The sequence below is a fragment of the Tenrec ecaudatus genome, chromosome 8 (assembly GCF_050624435.1).
Source record: "Tenrec ecaudatus isolate mTenEca1 chromosome 8, mTenEca1.hap1, whole genome shotgun sequence".
Taxonomy (NCBI): domain Eukaryota; kingdom Metazoa; phylum Chordata; class Mammalia; order Afrosoricida; family Tenrecidae; genus Tenrec; species Tenrec ecaudatus.
This window is the reverse complement of record NC_134537.1, coordinates 65,330,575-65,342,075: the sequence shown is the minus strand read 5'-3', so window position 1 is coordinate 65,342,075 and position 11,501 is coordinate 65,330,575. Positions and strand designations below refer to the sequence as shown.

Here is an 11,501-nt window from a genome sequence, read left to right as displayed (position 1 = left end):
ACCTGCCCTTTTGAGTCTGGCTTACCTCCCTTAACATAATTCCTTCCAGCTCTTCCCACGAAATAACGTGTTTCATGTGCTAGTCCGTGCTTTTCAGTGCTGCATAGTACTCCATTGTGTCTATGTGCCAAAGTTTACTAATCCACTCATCTATTGATGGAAACTTAGGCTGTTTCCAAGTCGTTGCGATTTTGAATTGTGCCGCAATAAATATTGGAGCGCATATGACTGGTCGTGTTTTGTTTGCTGCTTCCACAGGGTATATGCCCAGTAGAGGGACGGCTGGGTCATAAGGTAGATCAATTTCCATTGTCTTTAAGTATCGCCAGATTGCTTTCCACAGTGGCTGTACAAATTTGCACCACCACCAGCAGTGGAGGAGGGTTCCTACTTCACCACAGCCCCTCCAACACTTGTTGCTCTTTGATTTGCTGATTTGGGCTGCCTCAGGGGTGTTAGGTGGTATCTCATGGTTGTTTTGATTTGCATTTCTCTTATGGTTAGTGACTTTGAAAACTTTCTCATATGCTTATTGGCCATATGGGTCTCCTCCCTAGTGAAAGTTCTTTTCAGTTCTTTTGCCCACTTCCTTAGGGGGTTGACTGTTTTCCTCTTTTTGCGAGACCCAGCTTTTTTTCTGGTATAATTTGTATGTTCAAGGAGTATAAAAGCTCTGTGTATTTTTGACATTTATTTAAAATCTTATGATTAGCATGTTTGTGGAAGAAAAACCCTGTAAGAGTTTAATAAATGTGATTCTCTCTGCTCTTTATAGTACACCCAGTTTTAAGAAATTGATATATATTATGGAAATGTGCCTCTACAAAAGGCAAAACCATTTAGTTCAAAATGAAAAACTGGAGTCCATCATCCAGATGTTTGGCATTGGTAGAAATTCAGCCTGATGAACAAGCTCAGTTTTTTTGTGGTTTTTTTTTTTTTTACGTACAACATAAACGCTTTATTGAACAGTCACAGCTCATCCCAGTTGATCAAGTTGTCGGCCAGACAACCGAGACCCTGCAACGGCCTCAGCACAGCCTCAGAGCTTCTCCCTGGGACTTCAACAGGGTGAGCACGTCGCCCTCGCGCATGGGGCCTTTCACATTGCAGATGATGGAGAGGTTCTTGTCGTCCATGAACTCCATGAGCACCTGCGTGCACTGTTCCTGGGAGCCGCTCCGACCCAGCACTTTGGTGACTCTGGCCAGCTTGATTGGCTGCACTCGGCTGGTGTTCATGATGGCCGTGCGGTGGTGGTCTGGAGGAGAGCGCTCAGTTTTTGAGAGTATTTTTGTGGAACTGACAGTGACAATATGCTTATGTGTCTTTGAGAAGATGGAGGATATTTAAGTTGAATTGAAACTTAAATTTTTGTTATTTAAAGAACCTATAGTTAACCTGTATTTTCAACCATATTGACAGAATATTTGTCATTTCAACCATTTTTATGTGTATAGTTATGTCACATTAGTTATATTTCCCATATTTTACAATTGTCACCACTATCCATTTCCACCTTTTTTTCATCCCCCTTGGCAGAAATTCACTGTTCCCTAACCAATGCCTTACTTTCTCCTCTCTTTTTCACCCCTGCTAACCACTGATAACCTTTTAATTTATACATTTACCTATTTGTATATTTTTATCTAGGTGGATCATACAATATCCTTTCATGTCTCATTTATTTCACTCAGTGAAATGTTTTCAAGGTTTACTTAAATCCTACCTGTGTCAACACTACTTCTCTTTATGGCTGATAGTGTTACAGTATTCCACTGTATGTACATTCAGAACACATTTTATGTGTCCGTTCATATATTAACAGATATTTTGGTTGTTTTCACTCTTGGGTTGTGAATATCTGAATTTCTGATTCCAGTTATTTGAGGTGTTCACCTTCGCATGGCCCTTCTCTTTCATATAGTAATTCTATTTTTATTTTCCATAGCGATTTGCTCTGTTTATTGTGCAATCTCACCAGCAGTGGTTGAGGGTTTTTCACCATGTCCTGGACAACACTGTTATTTTTTCCTTTTCTGATGACCATCCTAGTAGGTGCGAAAGGAGTTCTGGGGGTGCAGTGGTTAAGCATGTGACTGCCAACTGCAAGGTTGTTGATTTGAACCCACTAAAGGCTCTGCAGGAGAAAAGACTCAACAATTTGCCTCCTTACAGATTTTGCTTAGGGAAACCTGTGGGACAATTCTCTTCTTTTATAGGGTAGTTGTGATTTGGAATAGACAAAATAGCACACAACAGCATTAAGATGAAGTGGTGTCTCATTGTGGTTGGGTTTTCATTGCACTAATGAATCCACTAAGGACAAGTGGTTTTGCTTTGATTTGCTTTCCTGAATAACAACACAACTCGGAAGAAACAAGACTTATTTTCTTGTGCTTGTTGACCATTTATATAGTTTCCTTGGTTAAATGTCTGTCCACGCCTTTTGCATACTTTTAATGGGATAATTTGTCTTTTTTGTTGAGTTGTTGAAGTTCTTTATATATTCTGAATTATTTTGAAATAAATCACTGTTGGTTTGTTGTTTTTTTTGAAATTATACATTTATTTATCAATATGTAGAAAAGCATTTTAAGTTAAAATTAAAATTAATTTGATTATTTCTTCAATTGTTACAGTAGTTATCTACATTTACATTTGGCTGTGGGAGAACATTGTACTCTTTATACACAAATAAGCAAGTTGCATTTACTACTGTAAGTCACAACATTTTCAAGCTCATTATTGCTAAGATGATTCTAGCAAAACTTGAGCTATGGATTGGGGAGGTGACCACAGGGAATTTGGGAAAAATCTGAGGGAATACCCACCCTAAAAGAAATGGGGAAAAGCTCCACTGGGTGGTCCTTTCTTAGTATGCATTTTTCCTGCTAGTGAGTATCTAGCAACTTGCTCTGAGTTGGGTTCAACCAGTGGCGTCACCTGGGAAGGTTCCCTCTGGTCACAGTGAATTTTTTTGTAAAAGAAATTTTGTCAAACCTTGTGTTTTTGGTGTGATGGCCCATTTAAGAGAACAGTGTGCAGCTGTGAAATTTTGTTTCCTGCTTGGGAAAAATGCGACAGAAGCTTTTGTGATGTTGAACCAACAATTGGTCTGGCAGCCTTCATCCTCTTCATGTACTTTACTTATTTAAAATATACTATTGTGATTTGTGCTAATGGTTTCAGAGTAAATTGGTTTTCCATCCAACAGCTCATCTTTTTTTTAAAAATTAGTCTATGTAGTACAAAAGCATTGAAGTCAGCTTCCATACGACTTTTTCTCCTTTTTGTAACCACTCAGACCAGTGATAGGAAAGGGAACTGGAGGGTTTCATAGGGTTTTGAAACTGTGACCTTTATTGTTTCCCTCTCATTTTTATGTCTAGAGTGTAGAATACATAGGAAAAATGGAGCTGCACAACCCAGCTGGTCAGACCAGTGACACTATACCAGGAAGCTCCCCTGTGAGCTCAGACACATTTTAATTAGATGCATTGATAACATTCCCCACAATGCAACAGATCTCTTCTCACTTCCTCCTTGTGTTTACCATTTTCATTTGCCCTCCTTTCTTAGTCCTTCCTGTGTTCTGAATTTTAGCTGTGGGCAAATGCTCCCCTTTAGCTCTCATCTAGCCATTTGTTCTAAGGAGTGTGTACTACACTGGTGTTGATTACTTTATAGGCTTGTCTAATTTGAGGCTGAAAAATGACTCATGGGGTTGAGTTCACTTCCAGACTTCAAAGTGACTATGAGCCATAGTCTCAAGGATCCATCAGTTTCTATCACATTAGTAAGATTGGTCTTTTAATGTGATTTTTAGTCTTCTTCAATCTTTGTCTCCCATTGTAACCAAGACCTCCTATTGCAGTGATTCTCAACCTGTGGGTTGTGACCCCCTTTGGTGGTTCAATGACCCTTTCACAGGGGTCACCTGATTCATAACAGTAGCAAAATTACCGTTATGAAGTAGCAACAAAAATAATTTTGTGCTTGGCGTCACCACAACATGAGGAGCTATATTAAAGGGTGACGGCATGAAGAGGGTTGAAAACCATTGTCCTATTGTGACCAGTTTCAGAGTGGTCAGCAATCGTAGCTAGGGACCATCTAGTTCTCTTAGTTTCAGGGTCAAGGTAACTGGTGGTTCACATGGCCCATTCTTTCTTTGGACTAAGTTGTTTCCTTTTGACTTTTTTTTTTCCCACTCTTCTTTGTTCTGTATGAGGAGAGATCAGTAGTTGCAACCTTCAATGATTACTCACAAACTTTTAAGACCCCAGTCTATTGGGTTAGTGGTCTTTCCCTTAATCATTTGCACTGACCAGGGGCTATCAGTTTCTATTCCTCACTTAATCTAGAACAATTTTGTTTTTATATTAAATTTGGCTTTTGTTTTAAGTTATATTTGTAAGGGAAAATTAGAATTTCATTGTTTTTAAAAGTTGGATTTTACTAATCTATTTTATTTTATTTTTTCATTTAAACATTTTTTGGCAAGTTCAAGTTGGAGGTCAGACTTATTTATTTTATTAATTGGGATTAATACCTATATCAAATCCTTCCATAGATCAATCACATCCAGCAGAATTGTACATTTCCTACCATAATCAGCTTCCAAACATTCTTTTTGCCATACTGATGTCATCACCCTTCACTCTACCACCACCTTTGTGTCCTCCTCCCCCTAAAACTCTTATTCCACTCATTGACTCTACAGGTTCATCGGTCCTGGTTTTCATACCCTCACCAAATGAAAAAAAACATATACCCCATCTTCAAGGGGGTGATCCCCAATGATATAACACTCATGTGATACCCCCTGGTATGTACAACCAAAGAACAAACAAAACAATACAACCCCTCAAATATATAAGATTTTGGAAACCGAATCAGGTCTAGCATGCATCCTTGGGGAAATCTGCTGGAGAGATTTTAACTGTCCAAGTCAAGATTCTGCCTTTGATCTTCAGTACTCAACTCACCATTGCACTATGCTTTGTGACCACTGACCTACTATCCCTCGGTTGTGGATAGAGGGGGTTCACCAGAGACTTATTTCCTATGTAGTTCCACCAATGAATATTGGGCTCCCACTGTCATCCTTAGCAAACCAGATTCTCAAACTTTAGGCTCTGATACTAATCCCTCCCTTCGATTTCGGATTATATGTTTCATAATCCTGGCTGCTTGTTCATACAATTTCTTCCATATTTAGTTCCCAAACCTCATATTTCTTCCTGGGTACCTTAACATCATTTCACTTTTATCAGCCCCCTCCTTTGAAACATCCCTGTCTCCTCAACCCCCTTGTTCCACTTGCTATCCCTATAGGTTCATCAATCCTGTGTCTAATTTGAAAAAACAAAAACAAAAAACCAACCAGTAAAACTTATTTCACAACTTCAAGAGGGTAATCCCCCACTACACAGCACCTCTGAGATATATCCTGAAATGACCAAACAAAAAGCAAATACATCAGAATGATTGTCACAGATTTGCCAGAATAATATATTTTAATGTAGTCACTGTATTGATGATTTTTCAGAGAAGTTAGGTTACTTGCTTATGATTAGACAAATTTTTAAGATTCAGAAGCAAGACTAAGACTCAAGGTTTGTTTTTTTTTACCCCTTCTAGTAGTCCTTCCACCATTATTCCTTATAGATTCTTATCTTATACTAACTTAAACAATAACACAAATTGCACAACAGGATGATAGCGCAAACTTATTTCATAAAAATAGCATGGGTTGAATATGTTGTTCAGTAGCAATGATGTAGGAAGAGTAGTGATTGGATTTTGTGTCCTTGATCTACAGGAAAAGCAGTTGAAGATTTAAAAAATGAGCTACAGTCTTTCTAACTAATTATGAAAGAGCTCCTTTTTGGCTGTGAAAATGACTGTTGCATGGGAGCTAATAATATATAGAATTAATAGGTTAAGTCTATTGAATAAGAGCAAATCCACCTTAAAGTATTTAATGCTTACTGGGGAAACAAATAGTTAATATTAGGTTGTTTGCATGATGAGGAATCAGAAATTTCAGTATTTGTACCCCATCAGGAAAACTGATGTTATCCTGAGCCATGATGTTGCTTTTGGGTAAGCATTGTACTGCTAACCACAAGATTGATTGTTCAAACTCACCAATCATTCCACAGGAGAAATATGAGGCTACCCACTCTCCTTTATGTTTCTAGTCTTAGGTCATCAAGAGTTAGAATCTACTCAATGGCAATGGGTTTGGGTTTATTTGTTCTTAATATTTTCAGCTTTTAAGTGTAGTGCCTGCTAACCTCAAAGCCAGTTGTTCAAAATGACAAGCCATGTGGTGGGAAAGACTGGCCTTTCTACTCTCATAAATAGTTACAGTCTCAGAAACTCACAGGGGCAGTTCTTTCCTGTGCTAGACGGCTGCTATGAGTCGGCATCTACTCAATGGCAGTGAGGTGAACTTTTAAGTTTTCAGTTTCTTCATTAATGTAACTTATTAAAAATGAACTGGTCCTATATAGTCCCATCTTTCTGAGAAAGAAGATGATGCTGTTAAGAACCCATGCATTAATTATCAAGATAAATTTATTTAACAAGTTTATTAATCAAAATGTTAACTGCTTTTGCTGTGAGGGCACTCTGATACTCTAGTTTCTCTTGTTGCTGTGGTAACCACTCATTAACTTTCTTTTGCAATGTAGCTCAGTTAGCATTAAATTTAAGTCTTTTTTGTTTTCTGGGAAACTTTATCCTGGGTATTTGCGGGTCCAGTTTGGTCAGCTAACAACAGGATTGTCAGTTCAAACTCACCAACTGTCCTATGGGAGAAATGTGAGGCTGTATGCTCCCATAAATATTTATAATTTCAGAAAACTTATATACGGTTGCTAGGAGTAAAATTCAGTTCCAGGACAGTAGAGTACTCTTCTGCTTAATGTAGCATTAAAAAAAATCATTTTATTGGGGGCTCATACAATTCTTATCACAATGCATACATCCATCCATTGTGTCAAGCACATTTGTACATCTGTTGCTATCATCATTCTCATAATATTTGCATTCTGCTTGAGCCGTTGGTATCAGCTCTTCATTTTTACCCCTCCCTTCCCGCTTCCCCTCCCTCATGAACTCTTGAGAATTTATACATTATTATTATTTTGTCATATCTTACAGTGTCCAATATCTCCCTTCATCCACTTTTCTGGTGTCCATCCCCCAGGAAGGAGCTTATATGTAGATCTTTGTCATCAATTCCCCCTTTCTACCCCACCTTCCCTCCACCCTCTGGTATTGCCACTCTCACCACTGGTCCTGAAGGGATCATTTTCCCTGGATTCTCTGTGTTTCCAGTTCTTATCTTTACCAATGTACATTCTCTGGTCTAACCAGATTTGTAAGGTGGAATTGGGATCATGATAGTGGGGCAAGGAAGCATTTAAGAAGTAAAGGAAAATTGTATGTTTCATCATTGCTACCTTGCACCCGACTGGCTCATATTCTCCCCAGGATCATTGTGTAAGGGGGGGGGGGGTGCAGCACCAGTTGCCTACAGATGGGCTTTGGGTCTCCACTCTTCAGTCACCCTCATTTCCAATGACATGATTTTTTTTTAATCTTTGATGTCTGATACCTGGTCCTTTCTATAGCTCATGGTAACATAGGCTGATGTGCTTCTTCCATGTGGGCTTTGGTGCTTCTGAGCTAAATGGCTGCTTGTTTACCTGCAAGCCTTTAAGGCCCCAGATGCTATTTCTTTTGATAGCTGGGCACCATCAGCTTTCTTCACCACATTTGCTATGCACACATTTGTCTTCAGTGATCGCGTCAGGAAGGTGTGCATCATGAAATGCCAATTTAAAAGAACAAAGTGTTCTTGTATTGAGGAAGTACTTGAGTGGAGGTCCAATGTCCATCTGCTGCCTTAATACAAAACCTAAAACTATATGCATGTAGATATGTTTCACAATCATCTTATATAAATATATTTACATATGTACATGCCTGTATTTAGACCTCTATAAATACCTTTTGGCTCCTAGTTCTTTCTTCTATTTCCTTTTACTTTCTGCTTGTCCCACTATCATGCTCAGCCTTCATTTGGGTTTCAGTAATTTCTATCGGTTACCTGGCCCTTGCTGAATCCCTACCAGGCCTCTCACACCCTCCTTGCCACTGATTGTTGCTCCTCTGTCCCTGGGTTGGTCAACACCACCTCCTTCCTTTCCCCCGCCCCCACCTCTCCCATGTCCCTGCAGAACCATGTGTCCCATTGTTTTTACCTCCAGATTATCTTATCTAGCCATAGCAAGATAAAGCAATAAAAGAGAACACAAGGATGACAACAAAAAAGTAAACCAATGACCCAGAAAAGAATAATTAATTTTTAAAAAGAAAAAATTTAAAAAGAAAAACCTGTAAATAGATTAAGGTCTGATTTTTTACCTCTAGGTGTGTCCTCCAGTCAAGTCCAATGGGGTGCCACCCTCTGGCCCCAAAGTCTATCCTTTGAACTCCCCCAGGAGCTCTCTGCTCTACTCCTCCTATTGCTCTGCCACATGCCTTTAGTGTTTTGCCTCAGTATTGAGGGTCACACTGGGTCAATCCCGACACTGAGTCTCTAGTGTTGTCTCCCGTAGGGCCGTGGGTCAGCGAGGGATGTCATGTCTCATAGTGGGATCAACCACATGGTCCACTCTGTGCATTGGCTGTTCAGAGTGGGGATATCGTTCTCCAGGCCTGGTGGACTGGATGTGCTCCACTCTCTCTTCCGCCCCCTTCATTTGCTCCCATGTGCTCTGAGCAGATATTTCCCTCTCCCTGAGCTGCAGCTTCAGTGCTGTCCTCTAAAGTAAGTTCTTCTGGGCAGAGGGGCAGTTGTCCACGTAGCTGGTATGGGGTCTGAGGGGCCTGAAGGCCCCTCCACTGGCTCCCCTCTCCATACCAGCACCCTGTATTCAAATCCGGGAACACAGATTTAAGTCTGTGGGCTTTGATGCTTCTGAGCTAAATGGCTGCTTTCCCTGTGGAGACACAAACAATTTACCTTCCTCTTGGGTGGGTTGGTGCCCTATTCCCCCGCCACACATCTCTCTGCTTTTCTCCTCTTTTTAGTTGGCTAACGTAGCATTTTTTTCTCATGATTTTTTAAAATGGTTCATTGCACAATCAATTTCATTAGCATAGTATGTTTATTTTTATATTTTATTAGATGAAATTAATAACATGAAGACTATATTTGAACTGTCAAGGAAATAAACAATTTGTATTTATATAGAATTAATTAGGGCCATCTGTCCTACTTGCTGCTTAGGTAGTTTGGGGACTACCTTTATATTCTGCTTCTATGTATACAAATAGACACATACAGATCTTTCTCTCACTTCCATTCTCAAGTACAAACTTCTGAATATTTTATACATTTCTAAATCAGGATAAAATTCATTCACTTTGCCCAAGGATTTTTACTGAAAATTTCTTGCTTATCCAGAGATCAGTACTTTTTCCTTGGCTCAGAAACTGATTGGAAATCCATGTAGAGTGAGATCAACCACTTATTTGAAGAACACATGTTTTTAATGTAAAAGGTTTATCTCCTCTGAAATCTAGAGTACATCCTTAAAACAACGAACCCATAGAGAGGTCTGCAAGGCCAGGCCCCACCCCAGCTATGAGGATCTCCTCTCCAGAAGAATGAACTACAGAGAGCAGCATTGAAGCTACAGCTCAGGGAGAGGGGCAAATCTGCTCAGAACACAGGAGAGCAAACTAAGGGAAGGAGAAAGAGTGGAATGCAACCTGGCCCACCAAGCCCCGAAGATGATATTCCTGCTTGGAACAGCCAGTGCAGAGAGGAACAGAGGGCTGGTCCCACCATGAGACCTGGCAACCCCTTATTGACCCATGGTGCTATGGGGGACAACACTGGAGACACAGTGTGGGAACTGTGCCCAATCTGACCCCACTATACATCAGGCAAAACACAAAGGGCACGCAACAGAGCAGCAAGGGGAACAAAGCAATGAAGTCCCTGAGGAATATAAAAAATAGACTTTGGGGGCAGGCCATAACATCTCATCAGACCAACCAGAAAATCCTCATAAAGGTCAACAGACAGACCTGGGACTATTTATAGACTTTTCTTTGTTGTTGTTGTTTATTTTGTTTTCTCATGTCTATCTAGATAAGATAGTCAGGATAAGCAATCCTGAGGAGAAAACAACTGGACTGATATTTCTGGGGGGACATGGGAGATGGGAGGTGGGGGAAAGGAAGGTGGGAACTAAAAAACCCAGGCACACAGGAACAACAAGTGATCTAAAATTGAGGGTGAGGATAGCATAGGATGCCTGGTGGGGCTTGGTCAAGTGCAATGTAGCCGAGAGAAATTACTGGGAGCTGAATGAAGATTGAATATGATAGTGGGGCAGAAGGAAAGTAAAAGGAAATAGAGGAAAGAACTAGGAGGAAAAGGGCATTTATAGAGATATAAATACAGGCACATACATATGTAAATATATTGATATATAATGATAGGAACATAGTTCTATGTACATATATGTTAAATCATAAGGTATCAGAGGGACATTGGACCTCTACTCAAGTACCCCCTCAATGCAAGAACACTTTGTTCCAATAACCTGGCATTACGTGATGCTCACCTTCCAGACACAATCACTGACGACAAAATGGGTGCATCAACACATGTGGTGAAGAAAGCTGATGGTGCCCAGCTATCAAAAGATATAGCATCTGGAGTTTTAAAGTCTTGAAGATAAACAAGCAGCCACCTAGCTGAGAAGCAACAAAGCCCACATGGAAGAAGCATACCAACCTGTGTGATTATGAGGTGTTGATGGGATCAGGTATTAGGCATCAGAAGACCCAGAACAAATAATCATATCAATGTGAAAGAGGGAGGGATGGGTGCAGAGTAGACACCCAAAGTCCATCTGTAGACAATTGGACACTCCCTCACAGAACATTCCTCAAGTTCTTTAATGCTTCCTCCTCCCCATTATCATAACCCCAATTCTACCTTAAATATGTAGCTAGACCAGAGCATGCACACTGGTACAGATAAGGACCTGGTATGGCAGCTCCAGCTGGAGGCGGAGGAGTAGAGGACGCAAAAGAGGCAGAATGTCTCAGGCCTGCACAGGTACCTTCACTTACTGGATGGAAAAGATTAGTGCCCCTGCCTGGTGGTCAAGGACGGCAATGTCATCTCCTTCCCGCCCATCACCAAGAGTGAGAAGACGAAGATTAAAATATCCATGTCTGACTTGTTTCTGGAGGTCACCAGCGCCACCAGCCTGCAGAGCTGCAAAGAAGCCATGGACACTCTCATGCTGAAACTGGCAGAACTCAACAAATACACTTGGGAAAATAAAGAGGAAGAATCGCTCTTGGATCCTGAAGCTGATTCCCTTTCTGGACCCTCAGATTAACTGCAGTACTGAGAAAGATGGGGCTTCTCCCCTGATCATCGAACAGGTCCG

The 11,501-nt window shown here is 40.4% G+C and overlaps 1 pseudogene; it reads right to left on the bottom strand.

Annotated features, from left to right (window-relative positions):
• Positions 1-1,031: 1,031 nt before the first annotated feature.
• On the bottom strand, positions 1,032-1,241 carry LOC142455418 (small ribosomal subunit protein eS28 pseudogene; annotated as a pseudogene).
• Positions 1,242-11,501: the final 10,260 nt, after the last annotated feature.